This window comes from Cavia porcellus, unplaced genomic scaffold (genome assembly GCF_034190915.1).
Source record: "Cavia porcellus strain 051 isolate PalLab524CR breed Dunkin Hartley unplaced genomic scaffold, mCavPor4.1 scaffold_2, whole genome shotgun sequence".
NCBI classification, from domain to species: Eukaryota; Metazoa; Chordata; class Mammalia; order Rodentia; family Caviidae; genus Cavia; species Cavia porcellus.
In genome coordinates, this window is record NW_026947485.1 from 31,722,568 (window position 1) to 31,738,282 (window position 15,715).

Consider the following 15,715-nt stretch of genomic DNA (forward strand, 5'->3'; position numbering starts at 1 on the left):
AATTAAAATTCCAGAAATCCAATACAAGAACAGAATACTAAAAGCCGTCAGAGACAAGAAACAGATCACTTACAAGGGAACAGCCATCAAAATTACAGCAGACTTCTCGGCACAAACCATCAAATCACGAAGAGCGTGGGGGGAAATAATTCAAGCTTTGAAAGATAATAATCTCCAGCCAAGATTGATATATCCTGCACAACTATCCCTGGAAATTGATGGAAAAACAAGGTGCTTCCAGAATAAAGAGGAACTAGGGGAATATGCAACCACCAATTCAACTCTACAGAGAATACTGCAAAATATTCTAAAAAAGAAAAATACGAAAAATCCAGAAGTAGCGGCAGAGAGGCCACAATGAATGGAGCAGAAAACAAAATGAAGAAGACAAACTGACAACTAATGACAGAAAAAGAGCTCAACAGAAATGAGGCAGAGAAGATTGGATGATAGGAACAGCTATTTTGGAGAAAACGACGTCTTAAGAGGTAATACTGATTTAGTATCATCTTGTTTTGAAGTCTCATCAAGCTTTTGTTCTTCTGTCTCCGTTGGTCTAAACAGGTGGTATCTTATTGGATTTTATTATATATGATAGTATAAGCAAAACCTTTTATAGACAAGGAGATTATACAGAAACCATTGTTCATTTTCTGTTAGTTGATTCTAAATACCCTGTAATACTGTCATTCTCTTAAATTGTTTTACATAGTTTTGATATATTTGATGCTACAGTATACGAAGTTATACTCAAAGATTTCAAGGAAAGAGACAATATGGTAACTACTTTTATGTCGGGATAATCTTGTGGTGAAACACTGTTTTGCTTAAATGGTTATGTTTTGATCTGCGCTGATTTGTTGTTATGCCCTCTTTTATCTCAATCTCCATTTTATTATTTACTTTTTTATCCTTTTAATTAAGGGAAAAATAAATTTAAAATAGCAGGATATATTATAGTAACCCACTTTGACTTTCCATTATCTTGATTTAAAGCCCTGTATTGCTCTCACCATCTTGTTTTGACTGATGTTCCTCTATTCTGTTTTGCTTGATAGTATCAGGTTCGAAAGTTTAGGCAACAGCTGTGAAGATAGTGGGATTCATTATGACACCCATTCTGGTTGATTATTATCTACTTTTGAAGACCTATAATGTCTCCAATGTTTTGGTTTTGTTGGTTTTTTTCTTTACTGTTTTGTTCAAATTTTATTATAACTAATGATATAGGAAATTCTATTAGAGATAGCAAGAGGCATTATGGTAACCATTGTTGATTACCTAGTATTATGCTTTTACATTATCTATTATGTCCACCCTTTTGATTTGACTGACTGTTCTGTTATGTCACTTTTGGTTCTACTCTCTTCCAAAAAAGTAGTAAGAACTGTGGGAGCAACAAAACCCAAAATGTGTAATTGTCATTGTACAAAAGAGAGGAAAAGAAAGTGCTCTAAACGATATAACTGCATGTATATTTATGTGTATAAGATAGATAATGATATTACTGAGTTTTGTTGGATCATTGAACAGAACTGTTTGCAGTCTCACTGTTAGAATGTCCACTTTATAAGCTTTAATTTTGTAACTTGAACAATTATTTCTAAGATGACAAAATGTAATCCATTAACTAGTGATTTCCTACTGTTTATTTTTTTCTGTAAATCTGTATAACTCGTACCCTTTCTCTGCTTTTTTTTTCTTTTTCTCCTTAAATAAAATTAAAAAAAAAATATTGGCAAACAGGATGCAGCAAGTCATCAAGAAGATTATATACCATGACCAAATAGGATTCATCCCAGGCATGCAGGGATGGTTCGCCATATGTAAATCAATAAATGTAGTCCACCATATCAATAAAGCAAAAAGTAAGAATCACATGGTCATTTCTATAGATGCAGAAAAAGCTTTTGATAAGGTCCAACACTCATCATGATAAGAACCTTACAGAAAATTGGAATAGATGGTCTTTACCTCAATTTGATAAAGGTCCTCTATGACAAACCAACAGCAAGCATCATATTAAATGGCCAAAAACTGAATGCCTTTACCTTAAAATCAGGCCAAGACAAGAATGTCCCTTATCACCACTCCTATTCAACATAGTACTGGAAATACTAGCCAGTGAAATAAGACAAGAGAGAGAGAAATAAAAGGGGTAAAGATAGGAAAATAAGAAGTTAAATTATCATTATTGGCAGATGACATGATAGTCTACATAAAAGACCCCCAAAACTCCATTGAAAGACTCCTAGATATAATAAATAAATTCAGCTATGTAGCTGGATACAAAATCAATACTCAAAAACCAATAGCATTTTTATAAACTAACAACAAAAATCACTGAAAGACAAATAAAAGAAGCCACATCCTTCACATTAGCATCCCAAAAAAATATGAAATTCTTAGGAATTAGTCTCACAAAAGAAGTAAAAGATCTATACAGGGAAAATTATAATACCCTGAAAAAGAAATTGAGGAGGATCTCAGAAAATGGACATCCTTTGTTCATGGATAGGAAAAATAAATATTGTAAAACTGGCCATTCTCCCAAAACTGTTATACAGATTCAATGCAATCCCAATGAAAATACCATCAACATACCTCGTAGATCTAGAGAAATCATTCCTAAAATTCATCTGGAACCAGAAGAGACCTAGAATAGCAAAGGCAATTCTAAGCAGCAAAGGCAAGGCAGGAGGCATCACAATACCTGACTTGAAGTTATACTACAAAGCAACTGTAGTAAAATAAACATGGTACTGAAATAAAAATAGATCTGAAGACCAATGGAATAGATTAGAAGATACAACCACAACTACAAACACACTCAACCACTTTATCTTTGATAAAGGGGCCAAACACGTTCACTGGAAGAACGACAGTCTCTTTAATAAATGATGCTGGGAAAACTGACTCTCCACATACCAAAAACTAAAACTAGACCCATGCCTATCACCATATGCTCAACGAAAATCTAAATGGATCAAAGATATGAATATTGAAACAGAAACAGTAAATCTGTTGGAAGACACATTAGGTAAAAATCTTGAAGACATAGGGGTAGGTAGAGAATTCATGAACAGGAATCAAACCACACAGGAAATACTTCCCAGAATCAATAATTGGGATCACGTCTTATTAAAAAGTTTCTGCATGTCAAAAGAAATTTCCAGCATAGTGAAAAGAAAACCCACAAATTGGGAAAAAATCGTAGTGAACTGTCCCTTAGACAAAGGACTTCTGCCTAAAACATATAAAGAATCAAAAAGAATCAGACCCCCAAAATTCAAAGACCAATCCAAAAATGGGCATATGAGGTGAATACACAGTTCTCAGATGAAGAAATACAAATGGAAAATAAATACATGAAAAAATGTTCATCATCATTGGTCATTAGAGAAATGCAAATTAAAGTTACACTGAGATTCCGTCTCACTCCAGAAAGAATGGCCAGGATCAAGAAAACTACAAACAACAAATGCTAGAGAGGCTGTGGGGAAAAAGTAACACTTCTGCACTGTTGGTGAGAGTGTAGGCTGGTGCAACACTGTGGAGATCAGTCTCCACAAAAAGCTGGGATTGGAAGTCCCATTCAACCCAGCTATTCCACTTCTAGGCATATTCCCAGAAGAACTGAAAACATCATAGCACAGTGATATATGTGCACCCATGTTTATAGCAACACAATTTGTAATAGCCAGATCTTGGAAACAACCTAAGTGTCCATCAACTGAGGAATGGATTAAAAAGTTGTATTTTTATACAATGGAGTACTACTCAGCTATAAAGAATGACCACATTGATATATTTATAAGTAAATGGACACAACTTGAGACCATACTCATAAATGAAATAAATCAAGCTCACATATATAAATACCATATATTCTCCCTAGTGTAAGAAATGGTAAGAGTACATAAGACTTTATGATAATCATGATTCCCCATTATATTGCTTTGAAGCCTTATAATGTTTGCATTCATTAGTTGGAATGGTTTTACCCTGGTTGGATTTTATTATCTGTGATAGTGTGAACAGCTATTTTGAAGAAAACAAAACCTTAGAATAGCCAGTGCTGATTTAATATCATCTTACTCTGAAGTCCTACTATGCTTTTGTTCTTCTGTTTATTTGATTCTATCGTGTTATGTATTATTGGATATTATTATGTGTGATAGTATAAACAAATTTTCTACAGAAAATGAGATAATATAGTAGCCATTGTTCATTCTCTGTTATTTGGTTCTGAAAGCCCTGTAATGCTTTCACTCTCTTGAATGGTTTTATACTGTTTTATTATGTTTGATACTATCATATATGAAGTTATGCTCAGCTATTTCAAAGAAAGAGACATTATGGTAGTTATTGTTAATTATGGGTTGTCTTGTGGTAAAAGGCTGTGTTGCTTGCATTGTTTTGATCTGATCTGCTTTGTTATGTCCTCTTTGGTCTCAATCTCTTTAAAATAAAAAATAATAATAATAACCAAATTCAGTAGCATACCAAGATACAAAACTCAACACACAGGTCCAGTGATATAGCTCAGTGGCACAAGCACCTGCCTGGAAAATACATGATCCTGAGTTCAACTCCTAATACCCAAAAAAATTAATAGCATTCCCATACACCAGTAATGAGTTCACCAAGAAAGAAACTAGGAAAAATATCATTCACAATAGCATCATGAAAAATTAAATACTTAGGAATTAGCCTAACCAAGGAAATGATAGAACTCTACAATATAAAACTACAGTACTCTGAAAAAGGAAATCAAAGAGGACAACAGAAATTGGAAGGATATTCCCTGATCTTAGATAACTTAGATCTTAGTATAAAATTATTATACTTATAAAATTGATAGACAAATTTAATGCAATCCTAATCAAAATACCAATAGCACTTTTACAGAACTTAGAGAAAACAATCCTAAAATTGATATGGAACCAAAAGACACCCAGAATAACAGAGGCACTCCTGGATGAAAAGTAAAAGGCAGGAGGCATCACAATCCTTGATTTCAACCACACTACAAAGCTACAGTGAAACAAACAGCAAGGTATTCATCCCAAAACAGAGTCATGGAACAGAATAAAGGATACAAAAATAACTTCAGGCACATCAAGCTATCTGATCTTTGACAAAGAGGCCAAAACCATACAATGAAGGAAAGATAGTTTCTTTAATAAATGATGCTGGAACACTGGCTATTTTGCATGTGGAAGATTCAAGCCAGACCATATCTCTCACTATATATTAAACTATACTCAAAATGGCTCACAGATCTATATATTAAAATAGAAACACTTAATCTGCTAGAAGGTAAAATAGGTTAAACTGTTGAAGTCAAGGACTTTCTGAAAAGAACCCGAAAGGGACAAGAAATAGCATGAAAAATCTACAAATGGGGTCATACTGAATTGAAAAACTCCTACACAGCAAACAATCAACATAATGAAGAGACAATTTCCAGAATGGGGAAAAAATTGCCAGCTGTTCTTTGGCTGAAGAACTAATATCTAAAATACATAAAGAATTTTCAAAACAATAAAGTCCCTAAAGTAAAAAAATTCAATCAAAAAAATGGGCAATTGAATTAACAGAAGAACAACAAATGGCCAATAAGTATACGAAAAAATGTCGAACATTTCTGCCAGTAGAGATATGCAAATTTAACACTAAGTTTTTACCTTATTCTAGAATGAAAAGTTATTATGAAGAAATCAAATAATAATAAATACTGATGAGATGTGGGATAAAAAGAACCTTTCTACATTATCAATGGAGAATAAACTACTGCAACCATTATGGAAATCAGTTTGGAATGTCTTCAAAAAATTAAAACTAAAAGTCTATTCGACCCAGGTATTCCACTTCTAGGTATCCCACCGAAAGAATTAGAGTCACCATTTTTCGGTGATACATGCATGCCCCTGTTTATAGGAGCACAGTTCACAGCAGCTAAATCTTGCACACAGCTTGTGTGCAACAGATAGAGGGATCAAGAAAACGATTTTTATGCACAATGGAGTATTATTCTGCCACAAGGAAGGATAAACAAGCCATTTACAGGACGATGGATGTACCTTGTGAAGATAATATTAAGTGAAACAAATCAGACACACAAGCTTAAATATTGCATGGCTTTTCTTATATGAGAAACTCAAAATATAAATAAAAAGCCAAATAAAGGCAGCTAATAGGAAATAGGAAGATATATGTTTTTCAGAAGTAATGGAACCAAGAGACGGAAGGATGAGGAAGGAATGGAGAGGAAGGGGTAAAAAAAAGAATTACGGTGTGTTACACATCTGTGCTTACTCCCCACAAAGAATGTTATCATTATATAAAACAAACATGTACTAATAGAAAATAAGAATTGAAAATAACTATAGTCCCAAGCCACCCCTTCCCAAGTCAAAGGTGAAGATGCATGGATCAAGTCATTAGGAATCAGGAAACCCCTCTCCATAGTCTGGGATTCTTTCAAGCCTCATACATGCCACCAATGGGAACTGCATGATAATGCTAACATTTGGCTAATGACAGAAAAAGCTGCGACCCAAAATGGCATTCCAAGACACCTTCTCAGCTGGTATATTTCTGACTTATTTGCTGTTGATAGATTCATTTGATCAAATATTAACTGCTTCTACCAAGTAGGGTGAGATACTGTCACAGTGTGCCCAAAAAATAGGGACTTCCCTGGAATGTAAGACTTTCAGTTCCCAACCAGGGAAACTTCAGGTAAATAATGATATGCTGATCTTCCTAAGGATAGGATTTGGTGGTGGTGGTGTTTGTGGGATGTTTGTTTTCATTTTTTTAATACTACTGCTTGAATAAAATACTCTGAAATATCATCGTCTTAATATCCAAAATCTGAGAGCACACTGTCTCATATGATAAAGGGAACAGATGTGATAAAGGGTCCTGAGATAAGATTATCTGGTGGGCTAGTGTGATCAGAGAGCTCCTTGAGTTTGAAGGCAGGGAAGGCACTGTAATGAGGGCAGACAGTGGGTGGCGTTAATGTGACCACTGACAGAAACTGCAGTAATGTGTTTTGAGGATGAGGAAAAGATTATAGGCAAGGAAATATAGTCAGCCTCTTCAGGCTGGAGAAAGCAAAGATACACATTCTGCCCTGAAATCTCCAGAATGAGCAAAGCCTCACAGACACCTTGGATTTAGAGTTCTGAGTTCCAGAAATACAAGAAAACTAATTCATGGTGTTGCAAATTGGCAGCATTGCATCTGTGGTGTCTTTCCTATTATCCTGAATCTCTCTCACTGTATCTGGGAAAGTATTTCTGCCTTTGAGTACTGCTGATTATATTTGGCTCACCAAAATAATCCAGGCTAATATCTTTAATTGAAGGTCATCTGATTAGCAATCTTAATTCCATCTGCAAACTCCATTTCCCTTTGCCATATGGCATGACATTTCCATAGATTTGAGTGATTAGGGTGTGGACATCTGGCAGAGGAGCATAGTCACTACAATCCAAAGCAAGTACTGTTAACCAAGTAAGTAAAAATGTATGTTCAGATGGAAACATACCTGTGAATGATTGTACTGGTTAGTGTCCCCCTTACAGGGACAAAACCTTGACACTCACAGTTTAAGGAAGGAGATGTTTATTTGGGCTCACAGTTTCAGAGGCTTCAGTCCATGGTTGGCTGGTTCCAAGGCAGAAGCATCATTGCAGAAGGGCCTGGTGGATGAAAGTGTTCAACTCCTGGCAGCTGTAAAGAAGAGAGCAGGAGAAGAGTCTGAGAGAGAAGGAGGGTGGGAATCAGATAGAGGCTCTTAGGCCATGCCTTTGTGGCACAGCTAGGAAAACCTAGAATTGTGCTTTCCTGATTACCTCTCAAGCTGTATCTCAAATTGATAAGACTAATGGTCACAATGATTATACATCTTCATGTGTTATTTTCAAAACTAGAAATAACCCAATGTGAATAAACTTCTAAAAGATTGTGGTACATCTTTACATGGCATACTACTCAGCTAAAAATGAGTACATGAAGGAATCTCAGGTGCATTCTGCTGCAAGAAGCCATACTTAAAGGTTGTGCAATATAAGAATCCATTTAGATGCCATCCTGAAAAAAAAAATGTCTGTGTAGACACAGTGGTTACCAGAGGTTGGGTTGGGGTTATGACTCCAAAGGGATTTAAGGGAATATGTGAGGATGGTACAATGACCTATGTCTGGATTTTAATGATGGGTTCATGATTCCATGAGTTCTTTACAATTTAGAACTGTATAGTACCTAGGAGGTTTTTACTGTAATTAAATTTGATCTCCATAGCCTGGCTTTTAAAAGGGGGATTGCTGTTTCTTGGAGTCCATGGAATTACGGGAAGAAGGCTATGATTGAAAAGTGTTATTTGTGTTGGAGAGGAAGATATCAAGCTATTTCCTCACTTACGTGGTGAGTAGGGATGACTAAGGCTTAAGACTTTTGTGAGTATCATCACAAAAAAAGATAACAATTATATTATTATCTGTGTGGATGCAATCTTTTTCTTCTGATTTTAGAAGATACTAAAGCTTTTTCATAGGCTTCTAAAAGTGCTATAAAGTGTAGGCAATATGCTTAGTGGAAAATTCAGCCCTTGGTGTGAAGCAACAGAATGATTGACCAGGAGTCGAGCAAGGCCTTCGGTTTCTAGGCTGTCATTGATTTTCTATTCATTTCTAACAAGCTCCCTGACCTTGCCCTATCTCAGATCCCCAGTGAGTGAAGAAGGAATACAAATACAACACTCACTTAAAACCTGTTCCTAAGGTCACAGGTATGAAAAATCCATTCAGTAAATATTTGCTCTGTACCAGACACTGTATGGGAGGTCGAGATATCCAAGATAAATGCCATATAGTCCCTATCCTGATTTCCTAACAAATAAAATAACTGTCACTAACACTGCACAAAATAAGAGATCCTTTGGATTCTTTTAAAATTTTCCTTCAAATACCCATTAGTCTGCATATCTATCTATTTATCTATATCTCTGGGGAATGGCCACAAGTATTTAATTACAAAAATAAATTCTGGAGAAATGTGCATTTCTGGTGGAAAGTTTCTATCAGCAATTCAGACGAAGTTTCCTACAATGTCATATGTCCATAAGCATTTATGAATGTCTCCATTATTCAGTGTCATTTTTACATTTTCTTTCAATCCATTTTTAGAAAGCCAAATTAACAACAGTGATGGTGAGCACATAACATGTTATGATGAGAGGAAATTTCCTTCGCTAAGGAACATCTTCTGTTACTATTATTGACTGTTCTTTCTGTAGGGTTAAATACCAGCTTTGCACTAAGAGGTCACCTCAAATGTTCAAATACTCCCTCTACCTCCTGTGGAGATGTATTTCCAGAGGGAATGCAAGCCCTGAGAAGCGAGGAAAGAAAGCAAGAGTGGAAGGAAGCCTGAAGTGTCCCCATCCTGTACACCGTCACTGACCTGTTCCACTGACATCATTTCCTGTGATCCGATCAAAAATACCCCTCAGGTCCTATGCTGAGAGTCTGGGGTTGCAGCGGAGACTTCTGCTTCCATTCCATTCAACTGAAAGTTTATTGTGTTAATGACATCGATAACGTATACCTTGAATATCATCCACAGTACACTGCTCTAGTATTAATGAGCCCAGCAGCCTCTTCTTGCCCCACTATTTTTATGATTTTTCTCTAGCACCTGTAGTTTGAAGAATCTCTCACAGCACAGCCTATTTTCCCAAATAGGCAAGACCTTGACTAGTACACAGTTGATGCTTTCATTAATCTTAATTTTCTGTTTAACTAGGTTCCCCTTGGTCACTGATCCTTCACCCCTGTAAAATTATTCCTTTTTTTCTGCCCACTAGTCCCTCTGTCCATGACTCCTGGAAACAAAACAGAATGTTATTGATGTGAGTTCTGAAGGTTTTATTACATGACATTTATTACTCTCAGAGGAGAGTTTGAAGAGTTCACCAAAAAAAAATCTACAACATTATAATCTTAACATCTAAAATTATATAATTTTAACTGTCTTGCTACAACAGAATCTCACATTTCCTATGAGCTCTCAGCAGTTTAGGCTTGGGCATGAGTTTTACCTCTGTTACCTAAGCATCCCTGGCCATGCCAGACTGAGCAGACAACTAGGAAGGTGTGGCTTAGTCTTAAAAGAGTGACAATCACATTCCTGATTTCTTTGGCAAAATCACACGGTACCATACCATCCTCTCTAAATGTGGTTGATGTGTGATGGTTTGGGGATTGAGGCAGACATGATCATGGACTCCAGTGAAGGTCTCCATTCAAGGGGTTGGTGGCCCTGTGATTCATTCTCTGAGTCTGATGACTAAAGGAAGCAGAGAATGACACTAATGACACTAGCAGCTGCTCTTGCAGGCCCCTCTTCAGTCAAGTAAGTCAACATCTAGACTGAAAAGTACAGCACCAATCAAGGCATGTGTGAGTGTAGAGGAGGTAGGAGATGTCATCATGGGGGTTCCTGGAAAAGTCCATAGAGCGGTCATCAAGTGGACCCTAATCAAAGGGACAAACAGAATAAAGTCTCTGTTAGAACAGAAAACATACCTGCAGTAGTTTTTCATTTGTTTAACATATCACGAGAGATCCAACCTCAAGAGTTTCTGGTTTACTTGACCTGGGTTGGAGCCCAGGCAGGAACATTTAAGAATATTCCCTAGGGCAGCTTAGAAGGAAGCCTGTGGGTTATAGCTACATACATTATGATGAATTTATGTACATTTAAAATTGTATACAGATGAAAAGACTGTGTGTTTCCTCATGGGTTAATATGAACATATTTCCTAATTTTATTCTCCGAGAAGGCCTAGAAACATGACACCCCAGTGGCAGGTGATAGTGAGAATTTGCTTCAGTGATAACCAGAACTAAAGGCAACTGAGGCAACGGCATGAATTTACAGGCAAAAGCTTTGAGAAGGAAGAGACAATGAATAAGAACTTCAGCTTGAGGAGAATACCAGCTGGAGGGTCCACCGCTCTATGGAGAAAAAATGAGACTGACCTGTTACACCCATAGGAAAAGGGCAGGTTTTACGGTGTGGGTAGGGTGGGCTAGGGTCTAGTGGTTGGTTTACTTTTGGTTTGTGAGGTGGCCATGAGACGTCCTTATTGCCTGAGAGTATTATTGCTGCTTATAGAGGGGAGGAAGGCAGCCTCAGTTATGTGGAAGGTTTTCTGAAATCCAAAAAAGATTTAGGACAGTGACTGGAGATTTTTAGGCAACCATTTTTAGGGAGTTTGGAGCAGGACTCTAGAAGCTAGGAGTTGAATGTCCCTGTAATCGCTTATCTTGGTGCCCTTAATCTTGAAGGGGGATAAATAGGTTAGGTAAATTTACAGTTAATAAACCTTGTATGATCAGTTTTCAGACAGTCACTCCTTATGTAATTAACATTCCTACATGCACGCTGAGCAGGGATCCAACCCAAAGTTTGAAGATAATGAGACAGATAAAAAATGAAGCCTGTAATACCAGGGTTTGTCTGGTTTCTAGTTACCCACTGGGCGTCTGTAAGCCAAAGTGGAGAGTCACCTGTGTTAGCAAAAACATCTTTTAAGTCCCAGATCACCTCACAAGGAAACAGAGATCATGTTTTTAATGAGTAACAGATCAAGAACTCAGGAATTCATTTCTACTCTGTCTTTCTATGATGATCCCTAACAGTTTTATTTTCTCAACTATTTATTCTTGGAGGTAAAGAGCAAAGGCTTTCTGCATTTAATGATGCACCTGGTTTTTTAGGGTGATAAATAAGAGGTAGGGAAGAATGCATTCTATACTTTTAATGAGTAGTAAGCCCTCAGTTAAGGCTCTCCTCTTTGACGCCAGAGTGGTCTGAATTGCTTCATTATAGGGTACACATGACAACCAGACCTGGCTTCTTATCACCATGCTCCAGGAAAGGAAGCAAGGGTCTCTGGAGAAATGATGAATTCTAAGCCCTGAAGCTGGGAGAATACAAGGCAAATCTGGAGCATCTTTATTAGTTCCAAGGTGCCCCTTATTCAAGGGACATAGGCTATAAGAACCACACAGTGTATCAAAACTAGTATTCCGTACTTTTTATAATATATAGGTCAATGACAAAGTGTTTTTTTTTTTTAAGAACTGAACCCTGATCTTCGCACTGAGCTACATCCCTATCTCTTTTAAAAAATCTTTTGAGATAATATTTTGCCAAATCACCCAAGCAGGACTCAAGATTGTAGTCCTCCCATCTGAGCCTCCCAAGTAATTGAATTATAGGTGTGTGCCTCCACACTTGGCTTAAAGTTTAATTTATAAATTAAGCACAGTAAGAGATCAACACCAATAATATATACAGTGAGACTATGATAACAGTGTATATACTGTAATGTGAATCTCTTTCTTAAAATATCTTACTGCACTAACCCATGCCTATGTGGTGAGATGAAATGAATGATATGAGCTTGGTCACAGTGACACTACTACTGCTATTAGGGATCATGGGAACACAAGCTTTATGATACTGCCACAGCTGAGATCAGATGACCACAATGGCTATTAGTGACTCACAGGCGAGCAGCCTATACTGGGTGGACACGCTAGACTACGGCATGGTTCGTATATGGGGTGGGATGCATGGTGAGCAGTTTCATCCCACTACTTAGAATAGAGACCAATTTAAACCCTTTGAATTGTTTATTTCTGGGATTTTCCATTGAGTATTTTCTGATTGCAGTTGACACCAAGTAACTGAAACTATAAGAAGTGAACCCTGAAATAAGGGGGAGACTACCAAAAAGTAAGAAAGGTGGGTGTGAGAAGTAAGCAGATGTCAAAAGGAAATTGATGTCAGCCTGGCAAAGCTCCAATGGCCAAAGCTGGAACAATTTGAGCAACCAAATAAGCAATGACAGCACTGAGAAGTAACTCAAAGCATAAAATAAGTGTACTTGAGTTATCCTGATGTTAGTATATGACTGAATAAATAAATAAATAATAAATGGGGAACTAGGGAATATCTTCCTTAAAGAAGGAATTTCAGTCAATGAATATAGAAGAATAAGGGTGATAGGAGGTCACCTTTAGGCATCAGAATAATAAATGCTGCACATGAGATTTGTAGATGAATGTTAAAATCGGTGGGAAAACAGGATACATGGATAGCCCCAAAGTAGCTCTCAAAATATTGATTAGTTATTTTGATAGTTTTAAAAGACAGATTTTTGATTGTTTTGTTTTTCTGGTACTTGAGATTAAACTCAGGAGCCCTCCATCACTGAGTCACACTCCCCCACCCCTTTATATTTTGAGGCAGGATTTCCTAAATTGACCAGGTTGACCTCAACTTGAGATATTCCTGCCTCTATCTCCAAAGTAGCTGAAATTACAGGCATATGCCTTGCATCCAACCACATCACAGTTTTTGTTTGTTTATCCCTCCAAATAGTGAGACTTAATTCTTTTTCCATGTGAATATAGGCTGCACTTTGTGTTCCACTGACTGATATGTATTCAAAGGGACTCACAATGGCTCACAGTAGAGAAATCTAGGAGCCACCACTTTGAACAAGTGGCTGTGGGGAACCTCAGCAAGGATGAGCCCTGTCACTGTCACATGAAACCTGACAAAATGCAGCAAGAAGAGATGTAGAACCTATGCAGCCCCTTCCCCAAACCCACAGCCCCAGGTTAGCCTTGAGTAAATATCAGACACTCCACAGGTACTCAACATCACACTAGTGTCAACGCTGAGAGATTTCGTGGGTTGGATATCTAGGAGACACACCAAGTCAAGACAGTATGACTTCCTCATTTGGATCCTCGATTCAACAACATGAATAGAAAAAATATATATACAGTTTGAATGAGGCTTGTGGTTAAGTTATGAATGTGCCCAGGTTGATTTGTTAGTTTTCATAAATGTTTTCCAACTAGATAAAACCAGAGGAGGCTGGTGAAAGATGCTCAGGAACTCGATGTGTTACCTTTACAGCTCTTTTGTAAGCAAAATTATTTCAAAATTGAAAGAGTTGACATATAAAAAGGAAAAACCTTCAAACTATTTATCAGGTAATTTCAGTGAACCATGAGGACCGAAAAAGTCCATTGTAAGGAAAGGCAGAAATTTGAACTGAGTCACAAAGAGATAAAATACCATCTGGCTTTTGAAGGGTACAATGAGCACTGTGTGACTAGAGCTTTTTCTATGTGGGACCGAGTAGGGGATGTGGAAAATGAAGAGAAGCAGTTGGATCAGACCATGAACAACAGACTTTTATACCACGTAGAACAAGAACTGGCATTTTTGTGCTGCTGATTTTGAGAAGTCACTCTAATTTTTTAAATGAAGTATAATTGGATTTTATATTTGAGGTTATTTTTTAAATAATTCTGCTACTTAATTGCTCCATAACAGTAAGCGATCATTTAGGTGGGCATAATGGCTCACACTTGTAGTTCCAGCACTCTGGGACCTGAAGCAGGAGGATCAGAAGTTTGATCTCAGCTTGTGCCACTTCAGGAAACCTTGTCTCCAAAAGAAATCTTGAAAAAACAAAAAAAAAGTTGGCACTTTAGCTTAGAGCAAAGGTCGTGGGTTCAATGTCTAGTACAAAAAAAAAGGGGAGGGATAAGAAAACAGTAACTATCATTTAAAAACTGTATAAATTACTATCCCAGTATCCTGCTCTGAAGTTCTGTACCAATTTCACTACACTGTCTTGATTGGCTTTGTTCTGTCTTGTTTTGTTGTATTTTTACTACCTTCAAAGTAAAATTTTTTTTAAAAAAAACTATAAATTTATTTTTGAAGGATGTACAATATGGTAAGAAAGAATATTTTGAAAAATATCTGTGATTTTCTTTGAGCATTTCTGCACCACGCCACATTATCCTTGGGTGTACTGATCAGAGTCTAGGAAGAGTTAGGATGGTCTCAGCAGAAATGCAATGAGAAAAAAACAGTTAAAGATAAGCTTCCTACAGATAAAGTAGGATTTCTTTTAGGGAGTAGTATACTAGCAAAGCTGAGCCAAGGCAGGCAGCATAGATCATGAAATAAGAGCTAATGTAACTCTGGATCAGACAGAAGAGCTGCTCTACCTCCAGTCCCAGCAGTGACCTTACAGCAGCTACTTCTAAATTTTTGTAGAAGTAAAGATTTATTATAGGCTCGATCTTCCTCTGAGTCTTCAAGACACTGTTCCTGGGGAGAGAAATGAGTGGGATCATCCAGTCAATGTCCTATGCACCCCTGATGCCTGGAATGGGTGAACAGGGACCAGGAAAATTCAATTTCCCAGTGGTGCAAGACTCCTTGTCCTCAGGAAGCTTGAATCCTGTTGCTCACAGGATTCTGCATTGTCCGTGATAAACCTACACAGCTGGTGTGCATGCTGGGTGCGTGTCTTACCTGAAAACAAGGTTGTTCTTGTTTTAGAAAATAGACCCACAGGGAAACAAAGACTTTTTCTAACAATAAATTTACAGTGCATATAGCTGCACTGCCCCATGTCCTGTCTAATTGTTCAACATTCATCAATGGAAAACTAGTTAACTAAAAATGAGGACAAAAATACAACAGAGTACAATGTGATCATCAAATATGATGGTAGGAAAATATAATTATGACTTGGCTAGATTTTTATAAATACTTTGAGAGAAGAGAAATAAATTAAATTCCATATGAA